This window comes from Pinus tabuliformis, chromosome 9 (genome assembly GCF_031772625.1).
Source record: "Pinus tabuliformis cultivar Carrire ecotype Pingquan chromosome 9, CPIR1, whole genome shotgun sequence".
Taxonomy (NCBI): domain Eukaryota; kingdom Viridiplantae; phylum Streptophyta; class Pinopsida; order Pinales; family Pinaceae; genus Pinus; species Pinus tabuliformis.
The window spans coordinates 1,241,224,410-1,241,247,036 of NC_142307.1; positions in this window are offsets into that span (position 1 = coordinate 1,241,224,410).

Below are 22,627 nucleotides of genomic sequence, written 5' to 3' on the forward strand. Positions count from 1 at the left end.
TATTATTATTATTATTATGTAATTTTAAGATTACCGTTAAGTGAGACACCAAATTGTTATATGAGATTTTCTTGTTTGTGAGACGAGACTTTCTTGTTTGTGAGACAAGGGATCCACTTCCACCCAGCGATTTGGTTGTTAAGTCTAGGAAGGCATATGCTCTACCCCTTAGTTTTGACCCTGTGATCTATTAGGAGGAAACACATACTTTTAACCATTAGGCCCACTCGAAACAAAGAAAAAATATCTATAAGATAAAGCATAAATCCAAAGATTTATTTGCTAAATTGATTGCATCACAAAAATAAGATGAAAAAATTATTTATAAATTTATAAATTATATTAATGTAAATTTTATATATATATATATATATATATATATATATATAAAACAAATTTTCGGAGTTAAAATAAATTTATATCAGTTTCACATATATAATGGATCAACTATATATATTAAGTAGAAAAGAAATTATACATTTTATTTGTTTTAAAAAATTGTAAATCTTTATTTTTTATTTTTTTAAATGAAAGGGGTAGAGATTTGTATTTAAAAATTCAGATTATAAGATGGGAACCTTTCCATACTCTGATCTTCCTTCTGGGTTTGAGATCGAGCATAGAGGCTCAATCCAAACCCTCAAACAAGTTCCCCATGACAAAAATACATTAGTCCTTTTCAAACTAAATATTTTCCAAAATCCACACACATTTACATTCTATTTTTCACTATATTTTTATTTTGATCTAGATTGACTTCTTCTTTCTTGAGAAAAACTTTTTCCTTTCTTCCCAACTTGAATTTGGCCCACATTTTCTCCAAATTCTAGTGGATTGTTCTTCGGCAACTACATGGTATTTTCTTGAAATCTTCCTCATCCACCTGATTTTCTCAGCAAGGTTCATGTTCAACGAGATTCCTTGTGGTTTTTGGATGTAATCTATTTTCCACGAGGGTTTGTTTCTTTTCTTCTAACATTACATTAGGTGAATCCTTACTCGTAACCAAAGGATCCACATTCAAGCGAAATTTCATGCTTAGGTTTTGTTGTCAGGACTACATTTTTTTGACTGAATTTGCTTCCTTCTTCTCACCTTATTCTTTCTTTTCGTGAAGCGATTCTTCTTTGAATACCATGCAATGGCCACCTTTTGCATCTTTCCACCATTTGGGCCTTCAGGTTTCTTTTATGACCTTTTCTATTCTAAGGAAACTTGAGATAATTTTTAATTATATTCCTGTTTCATATCATGCTCTACACTGAAATGAGATATTCTCGTAGTTGATATTTTGAACCCAAAAATAGTTTGGAGCCATTAAAATAATCTTTGCGAGAAAAACCCTATTGAATTCCATCTCCACACAAATGTGAGCATAAGTAGTCATGAAAAAAAAATTATTTTAGGACAAATATGATAAAATGTTCCCAGCGTGTGCCTAATGAAGGAAAGCGATGCGTGATTCTAGTAATGCAATGAAAGGTTTAGCAGAGTTACCCAAATTGGGGCTGTAGAAATTGAAGTCGTTACCGAATAAAACGTGGGAGACTAGGGTTGCATGCAGAGGCAAAGGCTCCCCCAAAATCATCGCCCACCTTTTTAGATAGCCTTCTTGTCTTCAATCTTTTCAAAAACCACAATGAATAAACCTTGTGCCATAGGGTAAATATGCATATTATTTGTAAAAAGGGGCTTCCATGTCTCAAATATCCATTTATGTAGATCGGCCAACCATGGCCAAAACCAATTAAACCTACAAACCAAACCATTCTTCCAAAAGTATTTTTCACATTATAAAGTTTCCTCATCCATAGGAACACTAAGGGAAGAAATTTATTTCACCATTAGAATACCAGCACCAAAATTCAGCATAGAGTTGTATGAAACTGAAGAAGAGCTAACTTAACTGGAATCCATATCTGCAAAACAAAAATATTTATTCGTAAAATCACACAGATGCCCCATTAAATGATATGTAGAAGAGATCTACAGAAAATCAATGCAAAGAGAGAAGTGACTAGTTTCTAGATCTCTTTCCATTCTCAAACACTACAAAAATATTTTAATAATAAGAAACTTTTAAATTATACTCCTTCGTGTGTCTCTCTCCATCCCTTGGAGCTGATTTTATAATATCTTGTTGATTCTTCAATGACCAAGATTAAATTATGATCGACGGTTAAGATCAATTATACTTCATCAATAGAAGTCCCTAGAGCAATCTTGAACATTCTTAATTAATTACTTTTAGTGAACCAACTTCCCTAAGTTCGACATAGGAAACGATTTAATTATTGGCTAATTAATTTATTTATGGTGTTTTAAAGTCATATCTTGCGAAACCATTTCTAGGCATTGGAGATACTTTGTTCTTTAACCTCTTCGCAGCATTTGAGACTAGAACACTTGTCTGATACTACCATACCATCCCAAAGCTAACATACCCTCTTATCAAGGAAGGTTTTCTCTCCACCTAACATCTTTCCTCTACAACCTTTACCTGGACTGACCACATTGCTAATATTATACATTTGTTTTAACTCCTTTCTTCACATCTCAGTCAATATGACTCCCTGTCACTAGAAATTATTGTGAAGAAGCCTCTCCGCCAAACTTTTTTCATCAACACTATGCATAATAAAATTTACCTCACACTACAGTTGTTACCGCACTCATGCTAATATTGCACTATTCTTGCAATTACTATAATAGTGAGTCAGTAGACTCCTCTATGGAGTCTAACTTAGGCTATAACTGCTCATGTAAGATGCAATTGGGAAATTCAAACTACCTCCATCAACCCTATGACTTTCCTGCAAATACAACTGGAAACTCAACCTCTATAGACCTGTTGTGTCCCTAAAATTAGCTCTACAACCATACATGGAGTTTCTAACTACAACTAGCTCTATATTTTCCACTGAGAACCTAATTACACCTAATTCTCCTTGTGCCTCTATAGCATCTTAATGCAACTAGCTCTACATTGTCCCTTAAGATCTAACTATGTCTATTAACCATTGATCCTCCTCCTACTAAATATTATCGACCCTTGTAGGAAACATTTGTCCGATGTTGTGCCTCCTTAGACCCTTCCCGATCCTGTAATTCTAAATAATTACACTTCTTCTCCATATGGAATTATAGCTACTATCAATGCAAACTCCTCCAACTTGGAGGTTAACTCATCTATCTCTGTGGAAGTTGTTGTCTACTTCCGCTTGTTATCCTTCTTCCTTTTGGGACATTGGGTGACATAGTGGCAAAAATCAACACATCTAAATGATTTGACATTCGAAACACCCCTTTTCTTATTCTCGCCTACCTTTGAGTTTTGTCTCTGAATGGGACCCCTATTCGCTTTCCCTCTACTAGCAAAGGAAATATTTTCTTCCTCCTCCTCAACTTTCAATCCACTGTTATTATTGTTGATAGTAGCTTCAACTAGGATGAGCCTTAGCTCCTCTTGCATGAAGTCAATCGATTGGTGTTCCAAATATGGTCTAGCTAATATGGTCTAGTGATCCCTTAAATAGAGGTTTTGCATTCCTTGGTAAACCCATTAGGGGCTACTCAAACAAGTTATTTGTCTTCATTTTTCTCTCCTATAACTGCAAGCTCATCATGGGAATTTTGAATTTTGGTGAGATGGGAGGTCACACTCTAACCCTTTTGCATATTTGTAGTCCTCAGCCTCTCCTTGAGAATCATTTTATGATTCTCATATGGATCCTGGTATAACTTCAAAACAACATCCCACATTTCCTTTGTTATATTCTTGTGTGCAATGTGTGGAATGATATGATCTCGGGCCCCATCCAAGACCATCCTCATCATCTTGGGCATACCTTTCTTGAAGTTAGCCAATTGTTGTGCTTATCTTGGCTCTACCATTACATTGTCAAGTACTCTTTTAGACCATGCTCATCCAATAGGAACTGCATTCTGGCCTTATAGATGCCAAAGTTTAAGGATGGAGGCCTTATAGATGCCAAGATTTGAGGATCCATCAAGTCTATCCTAATCCTTGAGTCTTGCTAAAGCCATAAAGCGAAACTCAAATAAATTGTACATTAGTGCTGAAAATATCCTTCCTTTTATCTCTTGACCTTCCTTTTGCTACTTTCTCTCCCTTAGGAATGTGCAAATCTACCTCTAGAAATCATTCTCTAACTAATGTCCTAACTTGAACTACTCAATAAGGTAACCCACTCTGATTTTTGGATGTCCTTCTCTGGTAACTAGCACACGAAATATAACCTCTACAACTCGAACTGACTATTTTGGAAAACTTATGTGACAAATTAATTTTCCTGCTTCGGCATGCTACAACAAGACATCTCAAAACTCCTCTTGTAAATTGGAAAATGGAAACCCTATGTGAAAAACACTAGAAATCTCCTCCATATCATTTCTCTTCCTACAGAGCATAGATCTATAACTGAAACCCTTTCAATAAATATAATGTGCTAATATCTTCTCTATAAATCAACTAATCTTCTATTCAAAATTTATTTCTGTCAACAACACTACCTCTGCTTCTGGGCAACTCAAACTTTTCCTACACGTCTACCTTTAGAAATTGATTTTCCAGACCTGTAATTCACACCCTTCACCTAGCCTTCGCATATATGAAATTTGTGCTTCAGATCTCCCTTTGAAACTACTTGATCTGTTCATCTTTCACCTCTAACCTTCTGATTTGATCAATAATGCTCTGATACCATGTGAAATTTCCTTGAAATTGCAGCAATTTCTAAATTATTCTCATAACTAGTTAATAGTTTAACTATTTATGAATTATGGAAACCTTAAAGTTTGAAACGGGCCTCCTAATAAATATTATAAAATAATAGTGAAAATAATAAAATAAGATTATATTACATGATCAAATTTTAGAGGGAGAAAAAAACTATTTTTTCAACTCGTATTTTCATCTTATCTCCCTACGGTTTTACTCAAATTTTGAGTGAGGGCACTCATTGAATGCAGAATTTAATACCTCATCCAAGGACTACCCATGTTGCATACGTTTTATTGTCTCTACTACAAAAAAATTGATAAATTCATTAAAAATGTGATTGCAATCACATTTTCCATGTATTTCTAATTTTTCATGTAGGAAGTTGCATCAAAAGTATGCAACATGGGTACTCCTTATATGAGGAATTAAATTTCCCATCCAACAAGTATTCCCGCTCAAAATTTGAGTAAACCTATAGGGAGATAAGTTGAAAATATCATTTGAAAAAGTTTTTTTTAATATTTTTACGTTTTTACTCTAAGAATGGTGAGTTGTCCCCCATGGTTGACATCATCATATTGAATCATATTTTTTCTCATAAAGTTGATATTGGTTATACATTTTCGTCTTGAGGGCCATTTTTTACCTCAAAATTTCTTTGATGGAAATTAATGAATAAATCAAACTGCAATTCTTCACAAAATAAATATGCTACAGAAGTAAATAAGGAACTAAGAAATATATGCACACATAATAAAAATGACACCAATATTTTTGCACTAATAGTCCGTGGAAAAGCCATGAAGGGAAAAGAAGTGTAGCAGATGAGGGTATATTTTATTATTATGTAAATAGCTTTCAGACTACAACAATTTGGATGCCCAACTGGTAATCCTCCAGAAAATATTTTGGAAAAATAGCAAGGAGATAATTTTCTCCTCTATGAATGGACTCAAACTCCACTGGATTGCTCGCACTCCTCATTGGCAACTCGCACTCTGCTAGAAATGTGCACTGCTAGCCTAGAACAACTCACACTACCTACAAACTGGCTCCAAGTGAGTCATCCAACCACCCTCTACCACTAGAAAAATTCACTCTACCTTCCATATGATCTCCCAACCTTTGGAAAATAAAATAAACCCTCTCCAGAAACTCGTACTGGGGTTTCTGGCTACTCGCACAAGATTTTATGGCCCTCTCTCCAAATAATTCAAGGTCCTTTTCCCTCCCAATCCAACATTAGAGAAACATTGGAAATTCTCTAGAATCCTCCTACTAAATTTTCTGTTGCTCCCTCTCTCGAATGCTCTCTCTCTAGCTTGAATCACGCCCTCACTTTTTGTGACTAGGGTAGCTTGATGTGCCTCTCTCCATCCCTTCGATCTGCTCTTATAATCTCTCGCTGAGTCTTTCATGAGAAATAATAAATTTTCATCTACACCTAAGAACAATTGGAATTCATAAGTATAAGTCTCTAGAGAAATCTCGACCATCCTTAATTAATTAACTTTAATTAATGAACTTCCCTAAGCTAGACTTGGGAAATAATTTAATCATTGGCTAATTAATTTAATTAAGGTGTTTCAGAGTCATTTCTCATGAATCCTTTTTTGGTTATTGTATATCTTGTGTTCCTTATCCTCTGAACACCATCTCTTACTAGAAAACTTGTTTGATGCTACCATACTATGTAAGAACTAATAGTCACTACCACATGTCATCCTAGGTGACACCCACACTAAGAGCATATTTACTAAAACTAGAAATGTGCTAAAATAGAAGATGATCCCAAATGGTAGGGATAGTCTAGTAGATGAATAAAAGTGGCAATGCACGGACCTAATTATGTATGGATGAGTCCCTAAGAGTGCATATACCCTAATAGGAGTCTCAAACATGATTTTTTTTAACCTCGTATCCAAAGATTTATTTAGTTACAATTGTTTTCAATTTCACAATAGGATTTCCACCCTCTATTAATCATTTCCTCAATGCTATAATTATAATGAGCTGATGATGGATATTACTTCCAAGGTATTTATAGGAAGGAACTTCCTCCATGTTTTTGTTGTCATATACAAATCGTATCATATGTGATATTTTTGGATTTAACTATGATGATTTTTGGTATGTTAGTATTAATAATCATACCTAACTTGGAATAGAAATATTACATAATTCTTAATTTCTTAACAATAAAGGACTTCTTACCAAAAGATCATTATCACTAGCATGAGGAAGAAGAGTGATGACTATACCAGTGAAATTTCTTCCAGCACAACCTACTTCCTCCTAAACCTTTTCTAACTTATCAATATATATAACAAAAAGGGTAGGGGTCAAATAAAACCCTTTCCTGACTTTGGTATTGCATTTAATTTCTTACAACAATCCCTTAGTGGTCCTAAACTTGGATGTAATGAATGTGGAATTATCACTACCAAACTACAAGCACTAATATGAGATTTGAATGTAATGATTTTGACAAAATTTTAGCATACTTAAAAATAAAATAATTTAAATATTTTCATTGTAAAGTTTTAATATGCTAAAATATAGAATGACTAAATGTAAAATAATTTCTTTGATTTTGAAATAAAAGAAACTAAAATAGTAATGATTTTTAATGGTGAGAAAATAGTGAATGCAAATCTTTAGATCAAAAATAAACATCATTTCTCAACAAACATATCTAATCATGTTTGAGTGAAATATAAGTAGTTAAATTTCAAAAAAATATAAATATGTGTACTTAATAAAAATGGACTTATATTCGAGCTTCATGAATTTGATGAGGTATTTTATGCATGTGACTTTAAAAGAATATTCTTTGTATATCTCTTAAACTATGATCAAGATTTAATTTACCTCTTATCCAATAAAAACATTATAAAAATTGTATTTACATTCAATCCAATAAACTATTCTAATGTTTTAATTTTCATCACAATATATGGAATTTTCTTTCTATGCGATATGTTGTGTCAATTGAAGGTTGCTATCTACTAGAGAAAAAAATACTTCACTAGAATTATTACCAAAAGTCTTGACCAAAAATTCCTTTAGATAATGTTTCAATCATAAAATAAATTGCAATGTGATGAATATAGCTTGATTTGGAAATGCAATGAGAATTTCGTTACATCACAATGTGATGTGTTACATAACCCAACCCCACAATGTGACAAACATAGTTTGACATGGCAATGTGAAAAACATAGTTTGGCATGGGAATGTGAAATCATTCCCTGACATTACAATGTGATGAACATAACCAAAGATCTCAATGTGACAAAGCTTTCCATGATTTTAATCATGACCATTGTTGTGATGAAATACAACATAATCCAACATCGTAGTATGATTAGCATAAGAAAACATTGCAATGTGAAAGATGAAAAAAGCATTACAATGTGATAAACCTTACCCAATTTCACAATGTGATGAAGATAACCCAATATGACAATGTGATTAATAAAAATAGATAATACAATGTGATGAATATAACCGAACATCACAAGGTGATGAACACATCCCCATGTCACTGTCGAACATAACCCATCACCAACATCACATTACGCTGCAATCCAGCATAATCTAGCATCACAATGTTAAGAACCTTACATTGTGGTGAACATAACGAGACATTACAATGTTAGGATTAAAACTAAATGTCACGATGTGATGAACATTACCCAATGTTGCAATGTGAAAAACATAACATAGTATCACAATGTGACAAATAAAACTCAATGTTACAATATAATGAACAAAAGGTAACATTGCAATGTGATGATCCTTGCAATGTGATGAACATAACTCTACATTGAAATGTGAGGGGAAAAGTTTAATGTCATAATTTGATGAACATAACCCAAAACCACAATGTGACAAGCAATACTCAACATCACAATTTTAAAATAACAAGTCAACATCATATATGGCGAACATATCCCCACATGAGATATGACTTTGGAAATAATTTAATTATTTCCTCATTAATTTATTTAAGATGATTTAGGTCCATATCTCACGAAAGCATTTCTAGGTACTGGAGATCCTATTTTCATTAGCTTCATGGCACTATTTGAGACTAGAAAACTAGTTTGATGCTACCATACCATCAAAAAATTAACACTCCCTCTTTGTGAGGTGGTGTTCTCTCTACCCAACATATTTCCTCTACAAAATGTAGCTGGACTGACCATGCTGTTTATATCAGACATTTGTTTCACCTCCTTTCTTCACATCTCAATCGATCTGACTCACTATTATTGGAAATCAGTATGAAGAAGCCTCTCTGACAAACTCTATCAATCAACACTGTGCATAGTCAAATCTACCTCACATTGTTGCTTCTAGTACTATATTGCTAATACTACATTGTTGTTGCAACTACTGAAATAGTGAGTTTGAAAACTATGTCGAGTCTCACTCAAGCTAGAAATGCTCCTACAACCTGCAATTGGAAATTCGTACTTCCTCCATTAACCATATGAATTTCCTATAAATGCAATTGGAAACTCAACCTCTACAGACCTACCATGTCCTTGTAACTTGCTCTACAACTATCCCTAGAGTCTCTAACTACAACGAGCTTTGCCTATCTATTAAGAAATAATCTATGCCAAATTGTGTTTATGCCTCTCGAGTATGTGACTACAACCAAATTTACATTGTCCCTCAAGATCTGACTACACCTGCTGACCATTGATTCTCCTACTACTAAATATCTTGGGCTCTTGTAGCAAAGGTAATGATCCATGAACAAATACATATATGATGTTGTGCATCCTTAGACCTTGCCTGATCCTACATTTATGAATCTTTACACTCCTCCTACATATTGTGGTATAGTTGTTAGCAATGTAAACAACTCCAACATTAAGGTCAACTCATATATGTTTGTTGGATTTATGTTTTCTCACCAACTTATTCCTTTTCCTTTTGGGACATTAGGTGACATAGTCACCAAACTCACTACGTTCGAAGCATATGACCTTCGACAAGTCCCTTTTATTCTTCTCGCCTCCCTTTGAGTTTTGTCCCTAACTAGGACCCTTCTTCACTTTCCATTTACTAGCAAAGGAAACATTTTCTTCCTAGTCCTCCTTCTAAACTTTTGGTCCTTTACTACCACTATTGATAGTACCTTCAACTAAGCTGAGCTTTAGCTCCTATTACATGAAGTCACTCCATAGGTGTTCCCAATATGGTAGTTGATATCACTTAGTGATCCCATAAACAAAAATCCTCCATTCCTTGGTAAAGCCATTTATAGCCACTCGAGCAAGTTCTTTGCATTCATGTTTCTCTCCTACAGCTAGAAAATCATCACAGGTATTACGAATCTAGTGAAATAGGAGGTCACACTCTCACACTTTTTCAGCTTCGTGGTCCTTAGCTTCTCCTTGAGAATCATTTTTCGATCTCACATGGATAGCGGTATATCTTCACAACAACATCCCACATGTCCTTTGTTGTATTCTTGTCTACAATGTGTGGAATGATATGATACTAGACCCCATCTAAGACCAACCTCTTTTTCTTGGCCATCTCTTTCCTAAAGTTAGCCGACTGTTGAGCATTTGTTGGTTGTTATCACATTTGTCATGTACTCCATTAAATCATGGTCATCCAAGAATATCTACATTCTAGCCTTTTAAACACCAAAATTTGAGGCTCTTTCAAGTCTACCCTAATCCTTGAGTCTTTCTGAAGCCATCAAGCAAACCTCAAATAAGCTAGAGATTAGTGTTAAAATTTTCTTTTCTTTTCTTCTCACCATTCCTTCTACTACTCAAACTCCCTTAGGAATGGGCATATCTATTTTTGGAAATACTTCTTTGGATAATGTACCGGCTTCAGCTACTGAATGAGGCTACTCACTTTGCCTTCCAGATGTCCTTCTCTAGGAGATGGCACACACACTAGAATCTTTACAACTCAATCTAACTATTCTAACAAACTCGTAATGGAAAATTAATCTGCAAACTTTGGTTTACTACAACTAGAAATTTTGAATCTCCTCCTCTAAACTCGAAACTAGAAACCCTCTAAAAAATAAAATTGAAATATCCTTCATGTGCTTTCTCTTCCTACCTAATGGATATTTGTAACTACAACCCTTGATGAAAATTTAATGCATCTATATATTCTCTACAAGTCAATTGATCTTCTCTCTAGAACTACTTTTCCACAACCACATTGCCTACAAACTTTCCTTCTAAGCAAATCAAACTTTTACTACTCTTTTGCATCTGGAAACTGATTTTATGCTCCTATAATTTACACCCCTACCTTGACGTTTGTAGATTTAAACTTTGTGCTTCAAATTTCACTATGAAACTACATGATTTGTTGCTTTTTTTCCTCTGAGCTTCTGATCTAATTAATAACCCCCTAATACCAGGTAAAATTTCCTTGAAATTGCATCAACTTGAACTTATTCTCCTAACGGATTACTAGTTTAATTGTTTACACATAGAGAAATTTTGAGGTTTGAAATTTTCCTCCTAAGGAATATCATAAGATAATAATGGAAATAATAAAATAAGATTAGACTACGTCATCAAATTTTATAGGGAAGAAAAGAAAAAATTGTTTTTTCAACTCATATTTTAAATGTATCTTGCTATGACTTTACTCAAATTTCGAGTGAAAGCAGTCGTTGGTTGCATAATTTAATTCTTCAGCCAAGTAATACCCTTGTGGCATACTTTGTACAAACCCTAATACATGAAAAATGAGAAATACATGAAAAGTGTGATCACAATCACATGTTTTGTGTTTTTGTATTTTTTCATGTACTAAGTTCCATAAAAAATATGCAACATGGTTATTCCTTGGATGAGGAATTAAATTATGCATGCAACAAGCTCTCTTGCTCAAAATTTAAGTAAAATTGTAGGGGGGTAACTTGAAAATATGAGTTGAAAGTAGTTTTTTTTTTAATCTTTTTATTTTTTTACTCCAAAAATGGTGAATCATCCCCCATGGTTGACATCAACATCTTGAATATTATTTGTTCTTATAAACATGATTTCAGTTGTACATTCTATTTTGAGGCCCATTTTTTAACTCCAAATTTCTATAATGTAAATTAATGAATAAATCACACTACAATTCTTGACAAAATAAATATGGTGTAGAAGTAAACAAGGAATTGAGAAATAGATACACACATAATAAAAATGACACCAATATTTTTGGACTAATAGTCCCAGAAAAAAAAATGGAAGGGAAAACCAGCACAACAAATGAGTGTTTATTTTATTATTATTTAGCAAATTCTAATAGCACAGTAATCTACATATCCAACTAGAAAAGTATCTAGGAGATAATTTTCTCCCTCTGTGATTCAACTCGGCCTCTAACGGCCTGCCTGAACTCCTCACTAGCAACTCGCACTCTGCCAGAAATGCAAGCTGCTAGCCTCGAATAACTTGCAATGCTTACAAATGTGCTCCAAGTGAGCCATCTAGCCTCCCTCTTCCCTTAGAAAAATTTTCTATTCCTTCTAGATCATCTCCCGACCTCTGATAATTTAAACAAATCTATTTCGAAACAGACATTGGGGCTTCAAGTTGCTTGCTGTAACACCTTCCTCCCACATCTACCCAAGAAACCATCCACTTGAGGCAAACATGGGATGATAGGCTGCTATGATATGATTCGACCTCCTAAGTCATGTTAAGGAAGTGAAATCGATGGAAGCACACCATACAAACATTCAACATCAATAGTAGGACACTCAAGAACTAATCTAGCCTTTCTGTCAAACGGCCCCTAGATCACATTGAGCTTTTGGACCCGTTGACCTCTATTCACTCTCATGCTATGCAAATGCCAACATCAAGGGACCTCTTAATGCTCCCATAGGCCTGCAAGCCAACATCGAGGGACTATTTTACACAATGTCGTGTCAGCGTTCCTAGGATTTGAGCCACTTTTTCAGGCGCATAAACCGGGTCACCGCCCAGAATTGAATCATATCTTCAAAATAATAAAATAGCAAGGAAATGACTATATAAATGGAATCATTTAATGATACCTTGACTGGACCCCTATCAGACATGATATACATTTCATCAAACATATCACAAATATGTAATCTACAGTTGTAAATAATAGATCTGAGCATACGGGTCTCATACTTAGCTGAAAATCACTAAGAAGCATTGATGCCTCAACACATCAATTCTCATTTCATCCATTACATCATATATACATTTTCCATTCATTTAAAAATAAGAACATAATGAGATCCATACATAGCTCCTCTCATTAAACACATACATAACCAGCATAATAGCAGCAGAAATACCAATGAAATCACAGCTATACAAACCACATATAATCCAGTATAATACTCATAGAAATATAAGGAGAAATAACCTCATATTGATGATGCAAAATCCAAACATGGAATGGGACTTCCACGTTCAACCTGACCATAGAATGGATAAGCCAGATCTCTCTTTAGCCATTCACCCCCATGCCATATTCCAAGCATGAATATGGGATCTCATAAACCAAATCAATCAAAACCATCTAGGACTTTCACATGCCAACCACCTCAACCCATCAAAAAATGTTACCATCTCATGGTCAAACATAAAAAAACCATCATCATATTGGTCTCTATGCAAGCCTTCCATGGCTTCAGACCATTTGTCCAACCAAGCATCTATGACTAATAAGTCAACCCATAGCTTTTACAGGCCTCCATAATGTTTGTCCAACGAAGGCTCCAAGACTAGTAACTCAACCCACCAAGGGCTCCAGAATCTTTGTCCAACCAAGGCTACAAGACTATTAAATCAACCCAAGTTGTTACAAGGCTTTAAAGCATTTGTCCAACCAAGGCTCAAGGACTAATAACTCAGCCCAAGTTAAGGAAACATGAGATCCAACCAAAACAAAAAAATGAAAATAAACTCACAATCTTGATGGCTATTAGGAAATGGCAAGGCTAGGAAATCCACTGTCAATCCCAGTCATCCTCCATGCCAATGATAGATCACAACCAACAAACTACATGCATATGCCATGCATGGAAAAACTAGGGAGGAAAAAATACATGTAACTCAGTCTCAATAAGAAAATTCTGTTGTAACTGCTGATTTCAATATCCTCTTGCTCTTTCTTACTCTTCCTTTGCCTTCTTTCTCCAAATCCAAGTATGCCACACCCTCCAAGAGTGAGCCAAGAAAACTCAAAGTCTTCAAGAATATCAGAGAGAGAGAAATGAATGGGAGACCTCCAAAAGTGAACTGACTAAAGAGTTACCAACTAATCATCAGAAGCCGTTTTATGAATGAGGCCTCTATTTTCTTCATTTTCCATTGTTTTCCTTCATTTTTTTCCTCACATGAAACCTAAGACCTTTCACCTTCCTTTTCTCCTCATTTCCATTATTTTCGTAAATAAATTTTCAATTAATGCCTCATGCCTTTCCAAAGCCTTAGTCATTTCCTTTTCCAATTTCCTTAGACATTAATAACGAAATGAACACCCGCACAGGATGTATTTCTCAACACTCAGCTTGGAATAAGTGTCCCATCAATAGTGGTTATTATTTTGGCTTTTTTTTTTTAACTTTTATTACATCGAACTTTCACCAAGGCTGTTACAGAACCCTCCCTCTTGGTGGAACAACATCCTTGATGTTCAACAACACCTATACCATGAAAACATTGGAAGAAAAATATACTGCAGATGGAGCTTTATAAATTAGCTCATTGCAGTATTTATAATGATCATCCTACTGAAAAGCAAAGCAACATGAGAACATAAAAAACATAATATCATAATGATATGACACCCATACCACTTATTGATGCTTTATAACATAGTTCAAGATGGTATTTACACTGATATACATATGTACATATAGAAAACATCACAAAATGATATACAAAACATATAGCAAGAAATATACCAAGACACATGCCAAAACTTCTTTTCCTGGACCGGAAAACAAGGAAGGATACATAGCCTACATCTGATCTTCCATCTCCCATGTAGCTTACTTGGGCCCAAAGTGCTTCCATTGCACTTTAATTTGCTCGGTTGCTTGGTTCCGGAGCATGAGCACTTTTTTCTGCAGTATACACTGAGGCTTCGACTAGAATTCTCCATTTGGTTCTACCTGCAATACATACCAATTAATCACATGATCAACATATCTAACATACTTCTGAATAAATTACACATCGAAAATTTCATGGACTTTCACTGTCAGAGGCAGTGCAAGTTGATAGGCTACTGGCCCATTCCTCTCAACAATACTATTGGGTCCAAAAAACCGTGGTTGCAGCTTGGCACATGATCCAATTTGTAAGGATCTCTTCCTCTGTTTGATGTATAAGTACACATGTTCCTCAACCTTGAACTTCCTGAACAACCTATTTTAATCTACATATCTCTTTTTCCTATCATGTGCTACCTTTATCTTCTTCTTGATCACTTGCATTTGTTTTTCCATGTCTTCCAACATGTTTGGTCCAATCCACACCCTGTTAATTGTATCACTTCAACGGATGGGAATATTGCAACTCCACTGATACAATGTCGCAAACAAACATATCTTCAAACATTCCCGACACCCATTATTGTAAGCAAACTCTACCAATGGAATATACTCTCCCCACTTTCATTGCTGATGCATCACATACATCCTCAACATGTCATCCAATATCCTATTGACACTCTCTACTATCCATCTATCTAAGGATGATAAGATATATTGAAGGCCAACTCTTTTTCTAAACCTACAAATAAATCCTTCCAAAACATGGAAGTGAACTTCATCCCTTTATGACACAAGCTTATTTGTAACACCATGCAATTTGACCACATATTTGATGAATACTTGTGCTAGATCGCTAGCAGAGAATGTAGACTTCACTGGAATGAAATGTGCAACCTTTTCTAACATGTCCACAATAACCATGATGGAATCATGTTGTATCACTATCCTTGGCAAACATGTGATGAAGTCCATGAAAATGGATTCCCATTTCCATTATAGAATGACAATCGACTGTATTAGTCCACCTAGATGTTTACACTCTGCCTTCACACACTAACAATCAAAACACCTAGACACAAACTCTACTACATCCCTCTTTAGTTTCAGCCAATAATAAAATATCTTCATAGCTGTCAATGTCTTCTGATAACCTGGGTGACCCGAATATGGTTTCACATGAAACTCCCTCAAAATCACCTTCTTGAGCTCACTACTGCCTGACACATATATCTTTTTTATGTATCTGACTAATCTGTCTACTTTAATGTAATAGTCCACATCCTATACACTTGCGCTTATACGTATAGTTGTACCTATACCTATACTATCACTAGTACCTGTACCTGTACTACCACATGTACTTGTACCAGTACTCAACTGTGACCTGTGCATATTCTCCATATATCTGATGTCATGTTCACCTTCCTTTAAGATCCTATCCTATAAGCCTATCCCATAAGAGCTCATAACTACTAAGCGATTTACATTTATCCTCCTCCGAAGAGAATCTACCATTCTATTTTCTTTTCCTTTTATGTACCTAATATTGAAATCGAGCTCACTGGTTGTGGCTAACCACAAAGCTTCCATAACATTCAGATGCGGTTGGTCAAATAGATACCACAAATCACCGTGATCACTCATCAATTCTTCACATTCACTTTCTCATTTTTAGAATATACCAAAATGTCATCAATGAACACAATAACAAAGTTATCCAAATATTGATGCAACACACTATTCATCAAGCGCATAAATGTAGCTGGAGCATTAGTCAAATTGAATGGAACTACAACAAACTCACAATGCCCATACCTGGTCTAGAAAATTGTCTTGTAAATGTCTTCCTCTTTCATGCGTACGTGGTGATATCTGAATCTCATATCAATCTTTGAGAACATTGTTTCTCCCTTCAACTGATCAAACAAGTCATCAATCCTCAATAACAGATACTTATTATTTATGGTCACTTTGTTCAACTTCCTATAGTAAATGCACAATTTGAGAGTACTATCATTCTTCTTAACAAACAATACCAGTGCACCCCATGGTGATACATGTGGCCTAATGTATCCATTGTCCAACATTTCCTTAAACTATAGCTTCAACTCTACCAACACAAGTGTGCTCATCCTGTAAGGTTCTTTTGATGTTGGAGCTTCCCCTCGCACTAACTCAATAGAAAATTCTACCTCCCTGTGGAGTGGAAAATCCGAAATATCCTCAGGAAATACATCCTCGAACTATTGTAGAATTGGGTACCTACTCAAAACATTTGCATCCACAACTTCCTTACCCTTATCACTAGAAATTTGTACTACAAATAACATACACCCTTTCCTACAACTATGCTTTACTTGCATAACTATCACCATCCTCACTGATGTTTCTCTTTTCTTTCCTTGCAAGACTTTTGGTTCCACATTTTCATCCAAGCACTCAATAGATTTTTCATAACAATCCACCTTGTTTCTATGAATATACAACCAATCCATGCCCAACAACATGTTGTATGATCCAAACCACAATACATTCAAATCAAATGCAAAAGATTTTACCCAACGATGAACTCGCTTCTTTGTACCTGTAGGAAACTTCACTAACCAAGATTTTATACAAAATAGAAATAACTTGATCATAAAACTTACCATCCACCTAAATGATAGACGCCTGATGGTTAGTCTAGCTTTTATCCAATGTTGCATAAATACAAGAAACACTCTAACCAACATCCCCAATAGTCCGTTTGTTGTGTGCACTATATATATGAGGCCTACCACCCTAATATTGTAGAAAATCCCTCCTATGATGATCTCCTCCATAAGTCCAACACCATACATGCTCCTTCATCTGCTCCTCAGGTCGATGTCCATGTCGTCTATCTGATGCATTGAACCTCTTAGGTGGTGCAACATTTTCTTTATTACCTAAATCATGTGGTATTACTCGCTTCTTGCCCCATTTTATTTTGTTCTTGCCATTACCTTTCCAATCTATTTTAGTCTCAGACTTGTGCTTCAATTGTTCATAACAATCCTTTAGCTTTTGGATGGCATCCTCCAATTACCTAGGCTCATCGAACTCAATCCTATCTTTTAATTCCATTGGTAAACCACTAGTGAATATTTGAATCTTGGCCTTCTCCTCCTTAAGGTAAGGCACATACCTCTGTATCTCCAATAACCTACTAGTGTACTCATCGTCTGTCACAGATCCCATATTTAACTCATAGAATTATTTTGTCCTATCATCAAAATATCTCTCTGAAAAATACTTCTTCTGGAATAGACACTCAAACTCACTCCAAGACAAATATTCCTCATGTCTACCTGTGACATTGTTCACAACTCCCACCAAATATCTACTTTACCTTTGATACTGAATATAGATAATCTCTCTTTCATGTTCTCTAAATAATTACGCAACTTGAAGAACTTCTTCATACAAAGAAACCATGTCTGTGCATCCTGTGACTTCTTCATCTCTCCATCAAATCTTGGTGGCTTTAATTTCTTAAAGCCATTTGGAAAGTATCCTCTATCACTTATCCCGTACAGATGATAATGATACTGATCATCATGCCTGTCAGAGCCAGAGCTAGAATGGTACCTCTGTCTATCCCTTCTCCTATCCAGCGTTTCCAATAGTTTTCAATATCTGATCGTGTCATTGCCATATAAATTGTTACCACCATGCGATCTACTATTTTCTTCCCTAGTAGTTTTATCCTTCTGATCATGGATGATATGAAGTTGTTCCTGTCACTACAAATCTGACAGGATCTAAAATATCACTGCATTTACCTTTGCTAGCTTTTCTTGTGCCTCTATGATTATGTCATTATCTGCCTTACAACCACTTATTTCTTCCTTTAAGCTTCTCAGTGTATCTACCAAATCAAAGGAATTCCCAAGACCATACAACTCTTCCAATTCATAAGGAGAGTCTTTGTAGTCTACCATATTGCTAGCCATTTGATATTTCTTACTGCAAGGTATATCATGTCAACTAAACCAAATCGCAATAAATCATCATACCTTAGTATAGCTCGAGGATGATACCTTGTGTACAATATCAACAAATCAGCATGATACATGTATAACATAATCATGAAAACATATAGAAACATAACATATAAACATATGACCATGCAACCATCATTCTAGCTAGGGTCAAGTGACCAATGCATGACCTTGACCATAACACACATCATGACCTCATCCATGACAATAGCCACTACATCATTTTACACTTGAGAACATGAAAACATTAACCTGCATAAGAAATGTGTAACCAACCATACACCTGCATAAACAAATGTAATAAAGAATAAATGAACAAGAATGATACATGAAACCAAGCGTACAATAACGGAACCAAATGTACAAGAATGTAACCAAGCATACAATAATGATACATGTAAGTGACATATAACGATATGTAACCAGTCATGATGATGCATCCCATAATAACAACATAAATTTCCACATGATGACTTCACTACAACCATGATCAAAATCATGCAAATGAAACAATCACATGGAATGCAAGTGTAAGAGATACACATGAAACTGAGATGCATGCATGATCAACACACAACCCAGTCAATTCGAGGGGTGAACCATGCTCTGATACCACTCAGTAATACCCTCCTCCCACATCTACCCAAGCAACCGGCCAATCAGGGTAAGCATGTGACGAGAGGGCACTATGATATGATTTGACCTCCTAAGTCATGTAAAGGAAGTGTAACTAATGGAAAGACACCAAACATACATTCAACATCAACAGTAGGTCCTTCAGTAACCAATCCAACCTTTGTGCCAACTAGTCCCTGGGTCCCACTGATATTTTGGACCACTTAACCTCTTGACGCGGGCATCCTATTGGCATGCCAGTGTCGAGGGACCTTTGGACATTTTTCAGGATTGTAAGATAGCGTCCAAGGACTCTTTTGCATAGTGTTGTTCCAGTGTCTATTATCTCCCTAATTTACTCTCTTCTTTCAATTTTCCCCTTCCTAAATTATAACCATTTACCGTTGTTTTACCTCTCTTATACACCCTCATCTTGCACCAGTCCAAGACTGATGACATATTTCATATGTCCTTTATTTTTCATATTTTTAACTTAACTTAGCATTAATTAATCTTTTATTACATGATTTCTTTCTTATAATCACTCTTTGTAACTTATCGATATCTCTAATGTTTATTTGTTAGTCAAAAGTACTTACCATGACCATTGATCCTAGTGTAGGATCAGATCTTGCACCGGTGCCAGCACAACAAATCCTTGCAGAAAATTCGAACCTCCTTGATCACCGCCTCATTTTGAGCAGCTTCAGCCATGATAGCAATATCGATCGAAAGGCAGTTGAGATCGAATTGATGAAGAACGAACAATTGGAGATTGGCTACGACCAGTTTTGTTAAAATGTCTAATTTTGAAGGCTGAATGCTAAATTCTACATTTCATTATGTAATTGGTTAAATGATCTATTTTGGACTTTGGCCAAACATCTATTTAGGGAGGAATGTAAATAGGATGAGATAGTTTTTGGATAGAATTTTTTGTATAGAATAGAGACATAGCTAGAGAGATGGTAACAGGTTGTTGTATTTTTTTATCACTAGAATCTTGGTTGGACTGTGTATTGATGCATGTATTTGCCTCATTGAATTAATAAAAAGGGAGCTCCGCCTCATGTTTTATAAATCGTATTTTTGTGTTTGAAGTTGATGAATTAATTAAAGTACTGAGCAACATTTTCATTTGAAAGGGAAACGCGCTAGTTGGCTAGGGCCCAGCCAACCTAACACATTTACCCTATTCTGTGTTTCTTGTAATTTCTATTTATATTGTCACGTGTGATTTAATTTCAAGAACATGCATTCTTGTCTAAGTGAAAGCAGATCCGTTGTGTGAAGTAGCTAAATTTCCTTTTCCTGCACCTGATTTCAGATTGGTTTTCCCCGCCTAGTCCAAGCAGGAGAAATAAACCTACACCGGTGCACGTTGGAGTGATATTCCTTTTCTTTAGTTCTATTTGGTTGGTTTTCCTCGCCTGGTCCAAGCAGAAGAAATGAACCTGCACTACTGCACGTTGGTGTGATGCAACAAGGCTTTCTACTTTAATTCTTGCAATTTTCATGCTTTCATTAAACACTTTATGATAGGAAAAATGTATATGGATTGTTTCTTTATTTTGCGCTCTATTAAAATAAAAAATATTCATTTTTTATGTGTGCAATTTGATTTAACATTATAATAGCACTTGCAGTAATTAAGCACTCATTTTAAGAATTAAATGGTAAGTGCAAGAAGCTCTAATCCGGTGCAAGAACTAGTTTCTTGCAACGGGATCTGAGTGCTTTGAACCTAGAAAAGTTCGAGCCCTTGCAGGAAGTAAAACACCTCTAATAAAGACACCATTTATACCTCCTGCATAAATCTCTATTCCTGCACTAGTGCAAGCATACTACAATAGTGCAGGATAGATTAGTGCAAGAAGGAAATCTCTAAAGGAGTAGGTTTGAAGGGCCCATCTCATGAGACAGCTAAGTGTCTCTACTAAAGAAAAACACACACTCTGTAGTTAGACAATGGTTAGCTAGAGTGATTGCCCTTTATTTCTATTTCCCTTTTGCAAATGCATTCTTCCTTGTTCTAGTCTTAGATCATTTTGATGGTTCAAGTTGCCTTTTCTCTTTTTAGTTTGATTCTGCAATATTTCCTTTAAAAGAAAATAAGGATTTATATTAGAAATATGCATACCATCTCAGGCATTTCCCGTGCTTCGTCTCTAAGTTTACAGATCCCCTGGGTTGATAATTTAAGTGTTGAGAAGTTTTCTTAAGTGTAATTCCTGCACCCAACAGTGTCCCCTAGATTTGATCCCCTTTTCCAGGTCTAGAGCCCAAGTCACTACCCAAAATTGAATGATATCTTCGTAACAATAAAATAACAAGGAAATGATAGTATAATTGCAATCACTAAATGAGACCTTGACTCGACCCCTACTAGCCATGATAGGAATTTCATCAAACATATCACGAATATGTAATATACAAGTGTGAGTAACATATCTGAGTATAGGGGCTCATACTTAGCTGAGAATCACTAAGAAGCATTGATGCCTCGAAATCTCAACTGCCTCATCCATTATGTCATAGATACATTGTCCATTCATTTACAAGTGAAAACATGATGAGAGCCATACATAGCTACTTTCATAAAACACATACATAAACAACATAATTTCAATAGAAATACGAATGAAATCACAAACATATAAACCATATATAATCCAGTATAATACTCATAGACATATAAGGAAAAATAACCTCATATTGATGATGCAAAATCCAAACCTGGCATTGGACTTCCACGTTTCACCTAACCATAGAATGACTAAGCCAAATCTTTGTTTAGCCATTCACCCCTGCACCATATTCCAAGCACGAATGTGGGATCTCATAAAACACATCAATCAAAACTAGCCAAGGCTTCTAGAGGCCAAATACCTCAACCCACCAAACAATGATTCCACCTCATGTGTAGACATCACAAAACCATCATTAGATTGGTCTCTATCCAAGCCTTCTAGGGCTCTAGAGTCTTTGTCCAACCAAGGATCCAAGACTAGTAACTTAACCCATAGCTCCTTCTAGGCTCTAGAGCATTTGTCCAAGCAAGGCTCCAGGACTAGTAACTCAACCCGCTAAGGGCTCGAGAGAATTTTTCCCACCAACGCTACGTGACTAGTAACTCAACCCAAGCTGTTACAGTGCTCTAAAGTGTTTGTCCAACCAAGGCTCTAGGAATAATAATTCAACCCAAGC